Source organism: Gorilla gorilla, chromosome 15 (genome assembly GCF_029281585.2).
Source record: "Gorilla gorilla gorilla isolate KB3781 chromosome 15, NHGRI_mGorGor1-v2.1_pri, whole genome shotgun sequence".
NCBI classification, from domain to species: Eukaryota; Metazoa; Chordata; class Mammalia; order Primates; family Hominidae; genus Gorilla; species Gorilla gorilla.
Genome location: NC_073239.2, coordinates 24,440,947 through 24,456,847, shown reverse-complemented (window position 1 = coordinate 24,456,847; position 15,901 = coordinate 24,440,947).

Genomic DNA, 15,901 nt, shown 5'->3' with positions numbered 1-15,901 from the left:
TTTATAGCTATTGTAAATGAGATTACTTTCTTGATTTCTTTTTCAGATTATTTGCTGTTGGCATATAGAAATGCTACCGATTTTGCATGTTGATTTTGTGTCCTGCAACTTTACTGAATTTATTGATCAGTTCTAATAGTTTTTTTTTGGTGGAGTCTTTAGGTTTTTCCAAATATAAGATCATCTCATCCACAAAGAAGGATAATTTGACTCCTTCCTTCCCAATTTTGATCCCCTTTATTTCTTTCTGTTGTCTGATTACTCTAGCTAGGACTTTCAGTATTACGTTGAATAATAGTGGTGAAAATGGGCATATTTGTCAGTTCTACATCTTTGAGGAAAGGATTTTAGTTTCTCCCCATTCAGTATGATACTAACTGTGGGTCTGTCATATATGGCTCTTTTTGCTGGGGTATATTCCTTCTATATCCAGGGCTTTTTTAGGGTTTTCATCATAAAGGATGTTGAATTTTATCAAATGCTTTTGCAGTATCAATTGAAATGATCACATGGTTTTTGTCCTTCATTCTGTTGTTATGAAGTATCACATTAATTGATTTGCATATGTTGAAGCATCCTTGCATCACAGGGATAAATCCCACTTGGTCATGATGAATGATCTTTGTAATGTGTTGTTGAATTCAGTTTGCTAGTGTTTTGTTGAGAATTTTTGCATCAATATTTATCATTGATATTGGCTACAGTTTTCTTTTTTTCATGTGTCTTTGTCTGGTTTTGGTATCAGTGTAATACTGGCTTTGGAGATTCAAATTTTGAAGTTCTTTTAGTCCATTCTGCCAATCTATATCTTTGAAGTGGAGCATTTAATCAACTTATGTTCAAGGTTAATATTTATATGTAAAGTTTTGTTCCTGTCATAATGTTATTATCTAGTTGCTTCCAAGAATCTTTGTTTCTCCCTTTTTTTTTTTCTGTTTGTCTTTGTGGTTTGATGGAGTCCTCTTGTGTTGGCATATGATTTGTTTCTCATCCTCCTTTGTGAAATTGTTTTATAAGACCTGTGAGTTTTATACTTTAATTTTTTTTTAATTAGAGTCAAGAGTTTAACTCTGTCACCCAGGCTGGAGTGCAATTGCGAGATCCTAATTCACTGCAGCCTTGAAATCCTGGGCTTAAGGGATCCTCCTACTTTAGCCTCAGGACTAACTAAGACCACAGGTACAAACTATCATGCTCAGCTAAATTTTTTCTTTTTTCCTTCTTTCTTTCTTTTTTTTTTTTTTTTTGTAGAGATGGAGTCTCACTGTGTTGCCCAGGCTGGTCTTGAACTCCTGGGTTTAAGCAATCCTTCCACCCCGGACTCCCAAACTGTTGGTATTTCAGGCATGAGCCACCACAACCAAGCTTCACTTTTTTTTTTTTTTTTTTTTTTTTTTAGTGGCAGTGAGTTTTGAAGATACTATCCCATTATCTTTTACTTCCATTGAAACTGATGAGAAGTTGGCTGTCGTAATAATGCTTCCTTTGTAGATAATCTGTCTTCATTATTTGTCCTTAATCTTATTTTCGTCTTTGGTATTCTATTGTTTCAGTATGATGTGTCAAAGCAAGTATTTCTTTTCATTTATACTGCTTTAGGTTTTTTATGTTTGTTGAACATCAGTTTTAAAAGTTTTCAATTATGTCTTTAAATATTGTCTTTTTTCCTCTTCTATCTAGTTTTGCCTATTGTTATGGACTGAATTTCATCCCATCGAAATTCACATGTTAAAGCCCTAACCGCCAGTGTGACTGTATTTGGTAACAGGGCTTTTAGGGAGGTATAATAACTAAGGTTAAATGAAGTTGTAAGAGTGGGACCTCATCCAATAGCACGGGTGTCCTTATAAGACGAAGAAGAGAGACCAAAGTATGCTTGTGCTCACTCTCCCCCCGATCCCTCCACATGAACAGAGGAAAGGCCATGTGAGGGCACAATGAAAAGGCAGCTGTCTACACTCTAGAGAGACCTCAGCAGAAACCAACCTCCTTGACAGCACCTTGATCTTGGACTTCTAGCCTCTGGAACTGTGAGAACATTTCTGTTGTTTAAGTCACCCAGTCTGTGGTATTTTGTTATGGCAGTCCTAGCAAACTAATATACCTATATTCTAAAAATGTAGTTTGAACTTCTCACTTTATTATCCGGGTTGTGTAACCTCTCCTTTATATAAGTTTTAATATATTTGTGCTATATTCTGTGTAAATTTTTTCATTCTAATTTCTATTTTAGTAACTCTCTTTTTAATTATGGACAATTTGATATTTTAATCTAATCATTCAGTTTCTGATCTTAGTTTCATATCTCTTTTCTAGATGTTGTCTTTAATTTTTTTTACTAGATCTATCTACTTGATAATTTTTTATTGTCTGTTGTTCTTTGGGTATACCCTTGATACCCTCTTATTTTTTTAAACATAGTCACTGTCAACCTGGCAGCACTTTAAACTAAAATTCAGTTTATCTAATATGAATTCAGTCCTGGAACCCATACTCAAGAGAACATTTTTTCCCATTCTATTTATAAATAAGGCTGAGATTGGCATGTTCCCTAATTATCATCTTCTATGTGGTGGGAGTTTCCCCCAAGTTCATCCTTCCACTAAAATGATGCCTTTCAGAGTCTCAGCTTATGTCGAGGTCTTATTTTGACTTCCTACATTCTACAAACCTTCAGTTTTGTCTCCTGACTCTTGCATGCAGTTAGTGAAAACCAAAATCTTCATGCCACCAGAAACTGTCAGATGCTTCAGGCATATATCATCTCCAATGTTCGTTATTTATCTGGGGGTAGCTTTCTTGCCAGATCAGCTCTGCATTCATAGACATTTTAAAATAATACTTATGTATTATTTAAAATCTTTTCCCCCTGGTGTTCTGTTCCAAGAGAATTCCTCAGGGTATCTGGCTCTCATATGCCAGAAACAGAAGTCTAATTTTATGTGATTAGCAGTCAATACCCTTTCACGTTCTGCTTCCAAGATGTTCAGTTTAATTCTACTATTAAACACCTCACTACAAATTCAGATTTGTGAGTTAATAGTTAGTCTCCAGGCATGGCTAAATATTAACAGTGGAGCCTTATTAAGTCAGGAATGTGACAGATCAAGTCTGCAGTTAACACTGTCATTCAAATATATAATTCTAGTAAATGCCAACTTTGTGTCAAATATGATGCTAGAAATTGGAGATATATTTTTTTAAAAGACGTGATCTCCAAGGTCCTCATAATCTAGAGGGGAAGATGGACCAATAAAGAGAAAATTACAGTTCAGTGTTATTGCCCAGGGGGTGTGACAGCTCAGAAAAGGTCACCTAATCCAGACTCCAGTAAAAGTGGGAGGACTCTCTTAGAAGGCAAGGTTGCACAAAAAAGTTGCTGTCAGCAATATAGTTAACACAACCTGATTTGGTCAATTGATTAGGATATGTTGTGTTTGAGGCCAACTTCATATATTCCTTTCTACAGAAGCTTCTTATTTTACTTTTTTTTTTTTTGGTTTTGTTTTGTGTATCCCTAAGCAACATGTTACAGAAGCTTCATATCTTAGCCATGGTCTGTGGTCACAAATGGTATACTTAACTTACATCAGACTTCCTGCAAACACATGCAACATATGATAACCATGGGCCTTGAAAAGAGAGAGATGGATCCATCACATTTTCACTCTTACTAGAAGAAATAGCTTAGAGCAGATGGCCTTGTGGTGCAGTGTGGATAGGAGCATCTTTTTAAATGAAGAATAAAAGATATTTATTCTAGTGAACAGACAGCTTGGCTTCTCAGTAGAGCATTTAGATACATATTTAATATTCTGACAATTAAAAATTATTTTGCTGCTGTCCCTGACTTCTGTATATGGACAAATTATACCCATAGATCATATACCCACCAGTCCGGGACCCAGAAAAAAATTTGCAACACTTAGAGAAACTTTTTCAAAATAGTTATGTTCCAAAGCAACAGTAATAGATTGTTTAGTGTTTGTGGATGTTCATCTCATGTTAGGACATTATAAAGGAGAGGATCAGTTGGTGAAGAAGGATGAATCAGTAGTAATTGTTTGATGACATGTTTGCTGAAAACTTCCCAGAGGGAGTTCTAATATATCGTTTAAAGTTTCGATTCAGTAAACATTTATTAAACACCTGCTGTGTGCAAAGACCCTCAGAAAACCAAAAGACAAGTAGCACTCAGCCTCTAATCTCATACTTCCAATTAGAAGAACAAGATTAATAGAGAAATGACTAGATATGTACATAAGGTAAGTAGAAAAGTACAAAATGTTTATGTGGATGACGCTGTTTATGACAGAATAATAGCTTTATTTTTTCACAATGAACATTTTAATCAAAGTTTAACACATATGTAGAAAAGTGCACAAATTAGAAGTATATAGCTTGATGAATTATTGAAGAATAAACACACCAGTATAACTACCACACAGTTAAATAGATTGGATATCACAATTCCAGAAGCCCACCATATGCCTAGTCATTTTCTACACTCCTTATTAAAAGATAATGGCTATTCTGTTTTCCAACACAGTAGACTAGTTTTGCCTAGTTTTGCACAGTAGACTAGTTTTGGAACTTCATAAAAATGAGGCAGAGTAGACTCTTTTGTGTTTGGCTTCTTTCACTCAATGTTATGTTTGTGTGATTCATCTATGTTGTTGTGGCTCTGAATACATATTTCTTAATTAATTTATTCTCTTGTTGAAGACAAGATATTTGGGTTTTTAGGAACAATGCTTCTATGCATAATCATGTGTAGATGCACATGTGGGTTGCTGGATCACAGAGTATGTGTACGTTCAGCTTTAACAGATACTGACAAATAATTTTCAAAATGGTTGCATCAATTTATACTCTCACTGGAATTGTATGAAAATTAGAATACTCCACATCTCTGCCAACCCTGGGTGCCAGTCTTTTAAGATAGTTTTAATATGCATTTCACTTATGACCAATAACAATGAGACTTTTTCATATGTGTATTGGCCATTTGGATATCTTCTTCTGTAAAGTGCCTGTTCAGGTGTTTTGCCCATTTTTCAGTTGTCTTTTTCTTATTGATTTGCTGGAATTCTTTATATATGAGCCCTTTGTTGGTTATATGTATTGCAAATATCTTCTACTCATGAGCTTACCTTTTCATTTTCTCAATGGTGATTTTTTTGGGATGAACATAAATCCCAAATTTTAGCATAGCTAATCTTTTCCTTATCAATAGTTAATACTTTTTGCTTCCAGTCTAAGAAAACCTTCTCTACTTCAAAGTCAGTAACATATTTTCTTATGTTATTATTCTCTAGAAGCTTTATTGTCTTACCTTTTATATTTAGATATACATTCTATCTGGAAATAATTTTCAGGTATGGCATGAGGTAGAAATTAAGATTTCTGCAAACAGATACAGTTGAGTCAGTATTATTATTTGTTTGTTTGTTTGTTTGTTTTGAGATGGAGTCTTGCTCTGTCATGCAGGCTGGAGTGCAGTGGTCCAGTCTTGGCTCACTGCAAACTCTGCCTCCCAGGTTCAAGTGATTCTCCTGCCTCAGCCTCCCGAGTAGCTAGGATTACACTGGTTTTTGTATTTTTAGTAGAAACGGGGTTTCACCATGTTGGCCAGGCTGGTCTTGAACTCCTGACCTCAGGCGATCCGTCCGACATGGCCTCCCATTGGGATTACAGGCATGAGCCACCACGTCCAGCTGCCAATATTGTTTACTGAAGCGATTGCCCTTTCCCCATTGCCCTTCAGTGCTACCTTGTCATAAATCAGGTGTCCTTTTGGTTCTGTTAATCTATTTGTCTATCTTTTGTGCCAATACCAGATAGTCTTAATAAATAATGTATGGCTTTTTGACAGGCAAAGGAAAGAGGGAGAGGTAGCCCAGGGAGGTGTAACTACAGCAAGAGAAAGAGTAGATTTCCCCTGCCATACAATCTCCATCCCACCTCCTTGGCCTCCTCAGGAACCTGCCTCCATCAATGATCTCCCCTCATCCCTGAATCTTCACTCTCTTCTCTACTCTTTGCCATCAACGTATAAACATGTTCAAGTTTCTCTAATGAAAAAAACAAAAAAAGTCTCTTTTACTTTATATCTGCTTCTGCAGCTTTCATTTCCTTTATGGCCAAGCTTATTGAAAGAATGATTTCATTTTCACTTCCTGTCTCCCATTAACTTAACATCTCACCTCTATGATTTGCACCTGCAGCTTGTACTTCCACCCACTCCCCCAGTCAAGGTCATCAGTATATATTTTTTTAGTTATTATCTCGTTTTCTCACTCTTGCAATACGGTCTCCTTTGCTGGCTAGAATTACTCCATGCTCTGGTGGCACAGGTAGGAGTTGAAGTTAGTAACTGTCCTCTATTCATCTTGACCTAGGTAGTTAGATAAGTGCTTGTTATCACTTCACAAATGTTTTAGAAGAAAACATAGAGGATTATCTTTATGGCATTAGAATACAACAATACAATTTTTCTTTTAATTTTATAGAGGTGAGGTTTCACCATGTTGGCCAGGCTGGTCTAAAACTCCTGACCTCAGGTGATCCTCCTGCCTCTGCGTCCCAAAGTGCTGGGGTTACAGGCATGAATCACCGTGCCCGGCCTTTTTTTTTTTTTTTTTTTTTTTTTTTGAGAGGGAGTCTCGTTCTGTTGCCCAGGCTGGAGTGCAGCAGCGCCATCTCTGTTCACTGCAAGCTCCGCAGCTTCAACCTCCTGAGTAGCTGACTACAGGCATGTGCACCAGGCCTGGCTAATTTTTTGTATCATTACTAGAGACAGGGTTTCACCGTGATGGCCAGGCTGGTTTCCTGACCTCAAGCAATCCACCTTCCTTGACCTCCTGTAGTGCTGGATTACAGGTGTGAGCCAAAGTGCCCAGCCAGGAATAATGTTTAGATAAGAAAAAATATTGGCTGGATGCGGTGGCTCACCCCTGTAATCCCAGCACTTTGGGAGGCCAAGGCGAGTGTATTACTTGAGCTCAGGAGTTCGAGACCAGCCTGGCCTATATGGTGAAACCTCGTCTCTACTAAAAATACAAAAATTGGCTGGGTGTGGTGGAGCATGCCCGTAATCTCAGCCACTTGGGAGGCTGAAGTGGGAGAATCACTTGAACCCGAGAAGTGGAGGTTGCAGTGAGCCGAGATCACACCACTGCCCTCCAGCCTGGGTGATACAGCGAGACTCCATCTCAATAAAGAAAAAGAAAAAAAAAGAAGAAAAGAAAAAGAAAAAAATACTATACAATCCATAAAGAAAACTAACGAATTTGACTATATTCAAATATATATTTGTACACAATATACCACAAACAAGGTTAAAAGATGAGACTCAAAAACATAGAGAGAAGATATTAGTAACCAACATAACCTAGAAAGAATTAGTATTACAGAATACATAAATAATTCTTGAAAATCAGTAAGAAAATGATAGCCAAAAAGGAAAATTACAAAAGTTTATGAAAAGGCAATTGACAGTAAATCTGTGGAAAAAAATGGTTGTTCTCCTGAGTAATCATGGAAATGCAAATAAAAATCATAATGTAATACTGTTTCATACCAATCAGACTGGCACAAACTTAAGAATATGATAACATTAAGGATTACCAAGTAAATCAACAGGAATTCTCATATATTGCTTGTGGTTGTGTGAACTGGAATAATTATCTGGAAACCAACATCAGGTAAGGTTGAAGATTCTAGCACCCGAAGACCCAATAATTCAGCTTCTGGAAATGTATCCTAGAGAAGCTCTCACATATATACATTAAGAGACCTCTATAATAGGGGTCAGTAAACTTCTTCTGTAAAGGGCTGGGTGGCAAATATTTTAGGCTTTATGGACTACATGATCTCTAGCACAGCTACTCAGCTCTGCTGTGAATGTTTTAGATAATATGTAAATAAATAGGCATTGCTGTGTTCCAATTAAAGTTTATGGACACTGGGATTTGATTTTCATATAACTTTCATGTGTTACAAAATGTTATTCTTCTTTTGAATTTTTTCAACCATTTAAAAATGTGAAAACCAGTCAGGTGCAGTGGCTCACAGCTGTAATCCCAGCACATTGGGAGGCTGAGGCAGGTGGATCCCTTGACCTCAGGAGTTCAAGAACAGCCTGGGCAACATGGTGAGCCCCCACCTTTACAAAAACACAAAAAATTAGCCAGGCATGGTGGCACAAACCTGTAGTCCCAGCTACTCAGGTGGCTAAGGTGGGAGGATGGCTTGAGCCCAGGAGGTCGAGACTGCAGTGAGCCGAGATTTGGCCACTGTACTCCAGCCTGGGTGACAGGGCAATACCGTGTCTCAAAAAAAAGTAGAAACCATTCTTAGCTCATGGACCACAGCACACAAAAATAGGTGGCAGGCTTGATTTGGTCCACTGGTTGTAATTTGCCAACCCCTCTTCTATAAGAATGTTTTCATCAGTCTTGTTTGGTAGCAAAATAATAGATACAACCTAAGTCTTCTTTCTGTGAGTGAATAAATTTTTTTATTTTTTTGAGACAGAGTCTTGCTCTGTTGCCAGGCTACAGTGCAGTGGCATGATCTCCGCTTACTGCAACCTCTGCCTCCCATGTTCAAGCGATTCCCCTACCTCAGCCTCCTGAATAGCTGGGACTACAGGTGCATGCCACCACGCCCGGCTAATTTTTTGCATTTTAGTAGAGATGGGATTTCACCATGTTGGCCAGGCTGGTCTTGAACTCCTGACCTCGTGATCTGCCTGCCTCGGCCTCCCAAACTGCTGGGATTACAGGCATGAGTCACCACGCCTGGCCGAGTGAATAAATTTTAAAATGATGCTATAGGCTGGGCGCGGTGGCTCATGCCTGTAATCCCAGCACTTTGGGAGGCCGAGGCGGGCAGATCATGAGGTCAGGAGATCGAGACCATCCCGGCTAACAAGGTGAAACCCCGTCTCTACTAAAAATACAAAAAATTAGCAGGGCATGGTGGCGGGCACCTGTAGTCCCAACTCCTCGGGAGGCTGAGGCAGGAGAATGACGTGAACCTGGGAGGCGGAGCTTGCAACAAGCAGAGATCACGTCACTGCACTCTAACCTGGGCGACAGCAAGACTCCATCTCAAAAAAAAAATGATGCTATATTCAAGCAGGGAATACTGTCTAGCAGTTACATGAATTAGCATGGTAAATAGAAAAAATATAATTTTGAGTCAAAACTAAAAAAAACCATAACGTTGCAGGAGAATATTATAATTGTAATATGACGCAATTTAAATAAAATTTTAAACGCTGGGAAAGAATATTGCGCATTGTTTATGGATATATACATATGTGGAAAATTATTTTTTAAACTCACAGAAACTGAAATTTGTGGAGAAAGGAAGCCAGGAGAGGTACACAGAGTCTAAGATATATGTACAATATTATTTTTTCAAAGTTTGAGGCAAATTGGGTAAGTATAAAAGATTATGTGGTTTTCCTTATAGTCTCTATACTTGCTTATATGTTTGAAATATTTCATAATTTTAAAATTATTTAAGATACTAGTTTGCATAATATTAACTTGGTACAAAGTGCACATCTTGGTTTGGAAGAAAGTTTGGAGAAGTAAACAGAACTCTAAACTTAGGACATCTTAGTCCTAAACCCCAGGCTCTATCAGGAACTAGCAGAATGTAATCTCAGATACTTCTTTTAGCATCTTTGTATCAAATAGAGGAAGTCCTATTTGATTCACAGTGTGTCACCTGTTTGAAAGCCTTCTGAGAAGCATAAAACACTCTAAAAATCCAAGAAGGTATTCTTTTTTTAAAAAACACACACACACCCATACACACACACACACACACACACACCCCTCATTTTAAATCTTTTTCATTGTGAAATACGGCCCACATACAGCAAAGTACATAAAACATTGACATTATCATAAAGTGAAACCATGTAGCCACAACCCAGATCTAGAATACTGCCAGCTCCTAGAAATCCCGAGTGCCCCCACCAACCTTGGCAATCACTTCCTTGCTTTTTTCCCCCAAGGTGGTATCTTTTTTTTTTTTTTAATTAAGATGGAGTCTTAATCTGTCACCCAGGCTGGAGTGCAATGGCACAATCTCGGCTCATGGCAACCTCCGCCTCCCAGGTTCAAGCAATTCTCCTGTCTCAGCCTCCCGAGTAGCTGGGATTACAGGTGCGTGTCACCACACCTGGCTAATTTTTGTATTTTTAGTAGAGACAGGGTTTCACTATGTTGGTTAGGCTGGCCTCAAACTCCTGACCTCAAGTGATTCGCCCTCCTCAGCCTCCCAAAGTGCTGGGATTACAGGCATGAGCCACCGCACCCGGCCAAGGCAGTGTTTTTGTTTGTAGCCCTTAGAATTTCCGAGTGCCCCCCCAACCCTGGCAATCCCTTCTTTGCTTTTCTCCCCTCAAGATGGTATCTTTGTTTGTTTGTTTGTTTCAAGGTAATATTCTTGCTAACTTTTGCTGGGACCAGAATTCTTACACTATGTCAACACAAAGATATTTGGAATGTCTGTGGGCTCAGGGAGAAGGGATTGGGAAGTTCCTGGCTTGATTTTTGCTGAGCACTTCCTTTTTTTTTTTTTCACTAAAAGGAAGTCCCAGACTTATGGTGTGCCATAAATAGCAGTACAGCCTGCCACACACTTGAGTTTGTAATGTGTAGTAGGCACTGTGTTGGGGATTGTGTAAACTTATCTCATTTAATCCCTGAAACAGCCCTGTGAGATAAGAAAATGGAGGTTTTCTAAGGTCAAAGAGCCAAAGGGAAAGGTAAAGGAAAGAAAAGTTGTACTTAATTAATAAATATTCAAGTCTAATGTAATTTATTTAAATTTTTTTCAAGGTAAAATGCACAAAGCATAGCTCAATGTGACTGATTTTTTCGTTTCATTTTGGCTCTTCGAAGTATTTATAGAATTGCCATTTATTTTACCTCTGTAGAACTTAAACATTTTTTTTCTTGGATCAAAGAATTTTGGACACATTTAGGTTTCACTAAAATATATTTTATATATAAAAGACTATACAAACTCTATGTATATGTTTTATTTGCATACATATAGTCATATGTACAGTCATGTATATAGTCAGCCATACTAGAAATCTGCCAGTGTAGGTAATGAATGTTCAGTTGACAAAAGGTGGAATAGTTTGGCTGCTTTACTCTTTGGGCTCATCTAAACATGCATGTCACAAACTCAGGATAAAAGCAAAGCCTCATCTGAATTGTGAAAATAGATAGTCCAATCTAACCTGGGAAGATTGCTTGCCTGCAGTAAATGGCCATCAGTCTAAGTGAATGCTCAGAAAGACCCTTCTAAAAATAAAAGCAGCTGACCTAATGGAGAAAAGAGACATCATTGGACATTTTGACTATGGTTTTATTTCACTAAATTGCTGAGTATATGCTGAGTTAGAAAAAATAACATTCAATATATAGTTTCCAAGTGCTCGCTCTGTCTAAGGCACTATGTGGGGGGAGGTCCAGGGGACACAAAAATGAGTGAGCTGTCATCCCAACCATTAGGGAGGTTATAGTCTAGTGAGGGGTAAAGATAAAACATAACACAGATAACTACTTCTATGAGGCAATGTGCGATAAGAATTGCGAGAAAGAAGCAGATTGGAAATGAGCCAATAGTTATTTGAGTACTTTTTATGAGCCAGGTATGTTTCAAATGTCATCTTATTTCAATCTTACAATAATGTGAGGAGGTAGGTCTTACGTCCAATTCAAGGAACTGGGGAAGCACAAAGAACTTACCCAGGACCACATTAGTAAATGGCACACTGAGATTCAAATCCAGATACGTCCTGCCCAAAAGCACTGTTTCTAACAACTCCAAAGGCTTAAGGGCCATATGATCTACCAAAAGGGGGTCGTTTACTAACCATGTATCTCAGAATGATGAGAAAGGACCAAGGAGGATAAAACATTCTATGATGACTTCAGACATCATCATGTGTGCCATCCAAGGAGGGTGACCTGGAGTTATTTTCTCAGTCTAGAATATGACACATTTCGGCTGGAAAACATGAAGCAAGATCTGATCAACAGGCATTTTCCTGCATCTGCCATCAGCTTCAAACTCTGCTTTAAAAAGACACGAGTGATTGTTTTTCATGTGATTACGAGCATGCTGGATATGTTTTCATAAAATAGAATGGAAAAACCCAACTCAGCCTTCCTGTATAAATTGTAGGGGTCCATTTTCATTTTCATTCTTATATAAGTGGTCATTTTGATTATTAATTTTTTGTTCAGGCAATTGTGCAGCCTGAGTGTCCTTCTCTGTTCAATTGCTTGCCTCCACTTGAATACCTGTTCTAGGTTTCTCGAGAGCTACCAACACTGTCATTATTATTTTGCAAGGCAAATGAACATAAATATAGATTTTCATCATGTATAGAATCAACTAACAATCAGCGAAAGTTATATGAGTTGTGTGGTATAGAAGGGATGCCAGAAGATTAGCCCAGAAAGGACAACTCAGCACTCTGGTATAACTTCAGTTCTGCCAGTAAGCCACTAGGCTGACTGTGTTGCCTCCTGGAAGCGTCTCTGTTTCCAAGCAGGCAATGACTAATGACGCTTGTCACCTGTTGTCTTCCATGAAGTGCTAATAGAGTTTAATGAAAGATAACACCATTTCTCAAAATGGCATAAACCATAGTAGAAATTAGAATAATAGGAAATAATCTCACCCATGTTTTGCCTTGCACAGATTTGCTTGGCTTTGAGAAAGCTGGCTTTATGACAAGATTTGAGATTTTAGTCAAGATTACTACAATTTTAGCTTTTCAATGATGTTAAACATAGCTAAAATTCTAATGTCTGGTATCTCTGTTTCTATTTTGATGAGAACCAATATAAACATTAAAAGATCAAAAGCAACAATAATGTTGAGTGGTAACAGATGCATAGGTTGGTGAAATAGTGTGGGACAGCTGTATGTCTCTCAAACAATTCCAATGTACTAGGTGCTAATAAGACTTCTACAGTATGAAACCTTTACTGTCTATACTATGCATGATATAATGGATGAGGGGTTTGTATATAGTCTGATTTTTCATGAGTTATCTCAAGCCAGTAGGTTTTAAAAATCTCTAGTCACTTACAAGTATAACTCTCTAAATACTTGAGCCCTGAGGAAAAAGTGAGAGTTCCCAGTGAAATTGAGGGACCATAGTAGATCTTAACAGTGTGGTGTGCTTTGTTTAAACACACGGTCTATATGCTCTTAATTTGTGTGTAATGATCTGGTGAATTGTCAATCTGTCCTTTTTAAAGGAGCATGTAAGAAAATAAGATGTACATAAATGTGCACTGGTAAAATATGGCCTCATGTTCTCATTTTGAAACTATTTTCACTGCATAGTGAGAATAAAAGTATGTGAGAGTTGATCTTTGAAGTCAATGGCGCTAATATGACAAGCAAATATGTGATTCACACACCCTTCCTCAGAAATGAGTAAAATGTGATCAAATGTTTCATTTTCTAAATATTTCATTTTCTTCAATGTATTTTTCACCATCTGGAATTACCTCATTTATTTATTTGTATCCTTTTTTTTTTTCTTTTTGAGATGGAGTCTGACTCTATTGCCCAGGCTGGAGTGCAGTGGTGCAATCTTGGCTTGCTGTAGCCTCTGCCTCCTGGGTTCAAGCTATTCTTGTGCCTCAGCCTCCCGAGTAGCTGGGATTACAGGTGTGCGCCACCATGCCCACCTAATTTTTGTATTTTTAGTAGAGATGGGGTTTCACCATGTTGGCCAGGCTGGTCTCAAACTCCTGGCCTCAGGTGATCCGCCCTCCTCAGCCTCCCAAAGTGTTGTGACTATAGGCGTGAGCCACCGCACTGGGCCTATTTGTATACTTTTAAATTATCTGTCTCTTCCATAGTGAAATGAAACTCCCATGAGGCAAGGGGTGCAGTGTCATGGTCACTGCTGAACCTCTGGTGCCTAGAACATTGCCTGGCATATAAATAAGGGCTCAGTAAATACTTATTAAATAAAGGAATTAATATAAGTTAAAAGCATTCAGTGAACTACTTTAGAAGTATATTGATATGTTTCTTGACTCAACTTGACTGACACCTCCACGGACACAATGTCTACCATCTTAGCTTAATACCTTGTAATGATGGGATCAATACACGTTTAGTGAAGGGGTACAGGTAGAGTACAAAGTTCCAAAAACCATGGTACACTGGTTAGAAACAGTAAATCCTTTGGCATTAGACTTCAGCAACAGATTTGTTTTTTGTTTTTGATGCTCTCTTCTTTTTATTTAAGCATGCTTTTTTATTGTGATATAATTCATAATGGTGAGATGCACAGATCTCAAGTATATAGTTGATGTGTTTTGCAAATGAATATACCCAACACCCACATGTAACTTACATGCTGATCAAGATATAGAGCTTTAAATCATTTCAGAAGGTTCCTCTGTACCATTTTCTAGTCAATTCACGTTCCCCCTTGCCTTTAAGCAATTGCTGTTCTGTTTTCCATCACTACTAGAGTAGCTTTGCTTGTTCTGAAACTTTATATTAATAGAAGCACACAATATATATTCTTTCATTTTTGGCTTCTTTTGTGAAATATGTCTGTGAAATTCATCCATGTGGTGCATACCACTACTGTGTTTCTTCTTATTGCTGAGTAATATTCCCTTCTGTCAATATATCACAATTTATTCATTCTCCTGTTGATGGACATTTTGATTGTTTCCAGATTGAGACTGTTACAAATAAAGCAATTGTAAACGTTCATATATGAATCTTTGTGGACATATGTCTTAATTTCTCCTGGACAAATATATAGGAGTAGGATTGCTGGGTCACAGTGTAAGTAAGTGGTTTATATTTTCTTTGTTTTTTTTTTTTTGAGACAGAGTCTCGCTCTGTTGCCCAGGCTGGAGTGCAGTGGTGTGATCTCGGCTCACTGCAAGCTCCACCTCCTGGGTTCACACCATTCTCCTGCCTCAGCCTCCCGAGTAGCTGTGACTACAGGCGGCCGCCACCACACCCGGCTAATTTTTTTGTATTTTTAGTAGAGATGGGGTTTCACTGTGTTAGCCAGGATGGTCTCAAGCTCCTGACCTTGTGGTCCGCCCGCCTCGTCCTCCCAAAGTTCTGGGATTACAGGTGTGATCCACTGCACCCAGTCGTGTATGTTTATTTTTATAAAAACGTGCCAAATAGTTCTTCAAAAGAAGTACTGTTTTACACTCCAACCAACAATGTATGAGAGTTCTAGTTATTCCATTTAATTGCCAATATTTGGTATTATCAGTCTTTTAAATTTTAGCCATTCTAGTAGGTGTTGTATTCATTGCACTAACTAGCAGTTTTCTGATGATTAATGACATTATCTTTTCATTTTCTTACTAACCATTTGTATATTTTTTGATGAAGTGTCTGTTTAAGACTTTTGCCCATATTTTCTTCGGGTTCTTCTTTTTATGGTTGAGTTATGAGAGTTCCTGATTTATTCTTGATACAGTTCCTCTTTCTGATATTTGATTATGATTGTTTTCTCCAAGTCTCTGGCTTGCCTTTTTTTTTATTTTTTAGTGGTATCTTTTAATGAGCAGAGTTTGAAATTTTGGTGAAGTCCAATTTATTAACTTTTTAATGGTTTCTGCTTTCTGTGTCTTGTCTTAGAAATCTTTGCTAAGCCCAAGGTTGCAAAATTATTTTCCTATGTTTTCTTTTAGAATTCCCATCCCAAATTAATTTTTGTGCACTTACAAAAGAGATAACAGTTTTATCTACCTTTGTAGAAGCTCTCAGAAATGCTGGGACTCTATCTATGTAACTCTCCTGGGATCCTGTAATGAAAACTATTTTATTAAAACAAAAGTTTATTGCC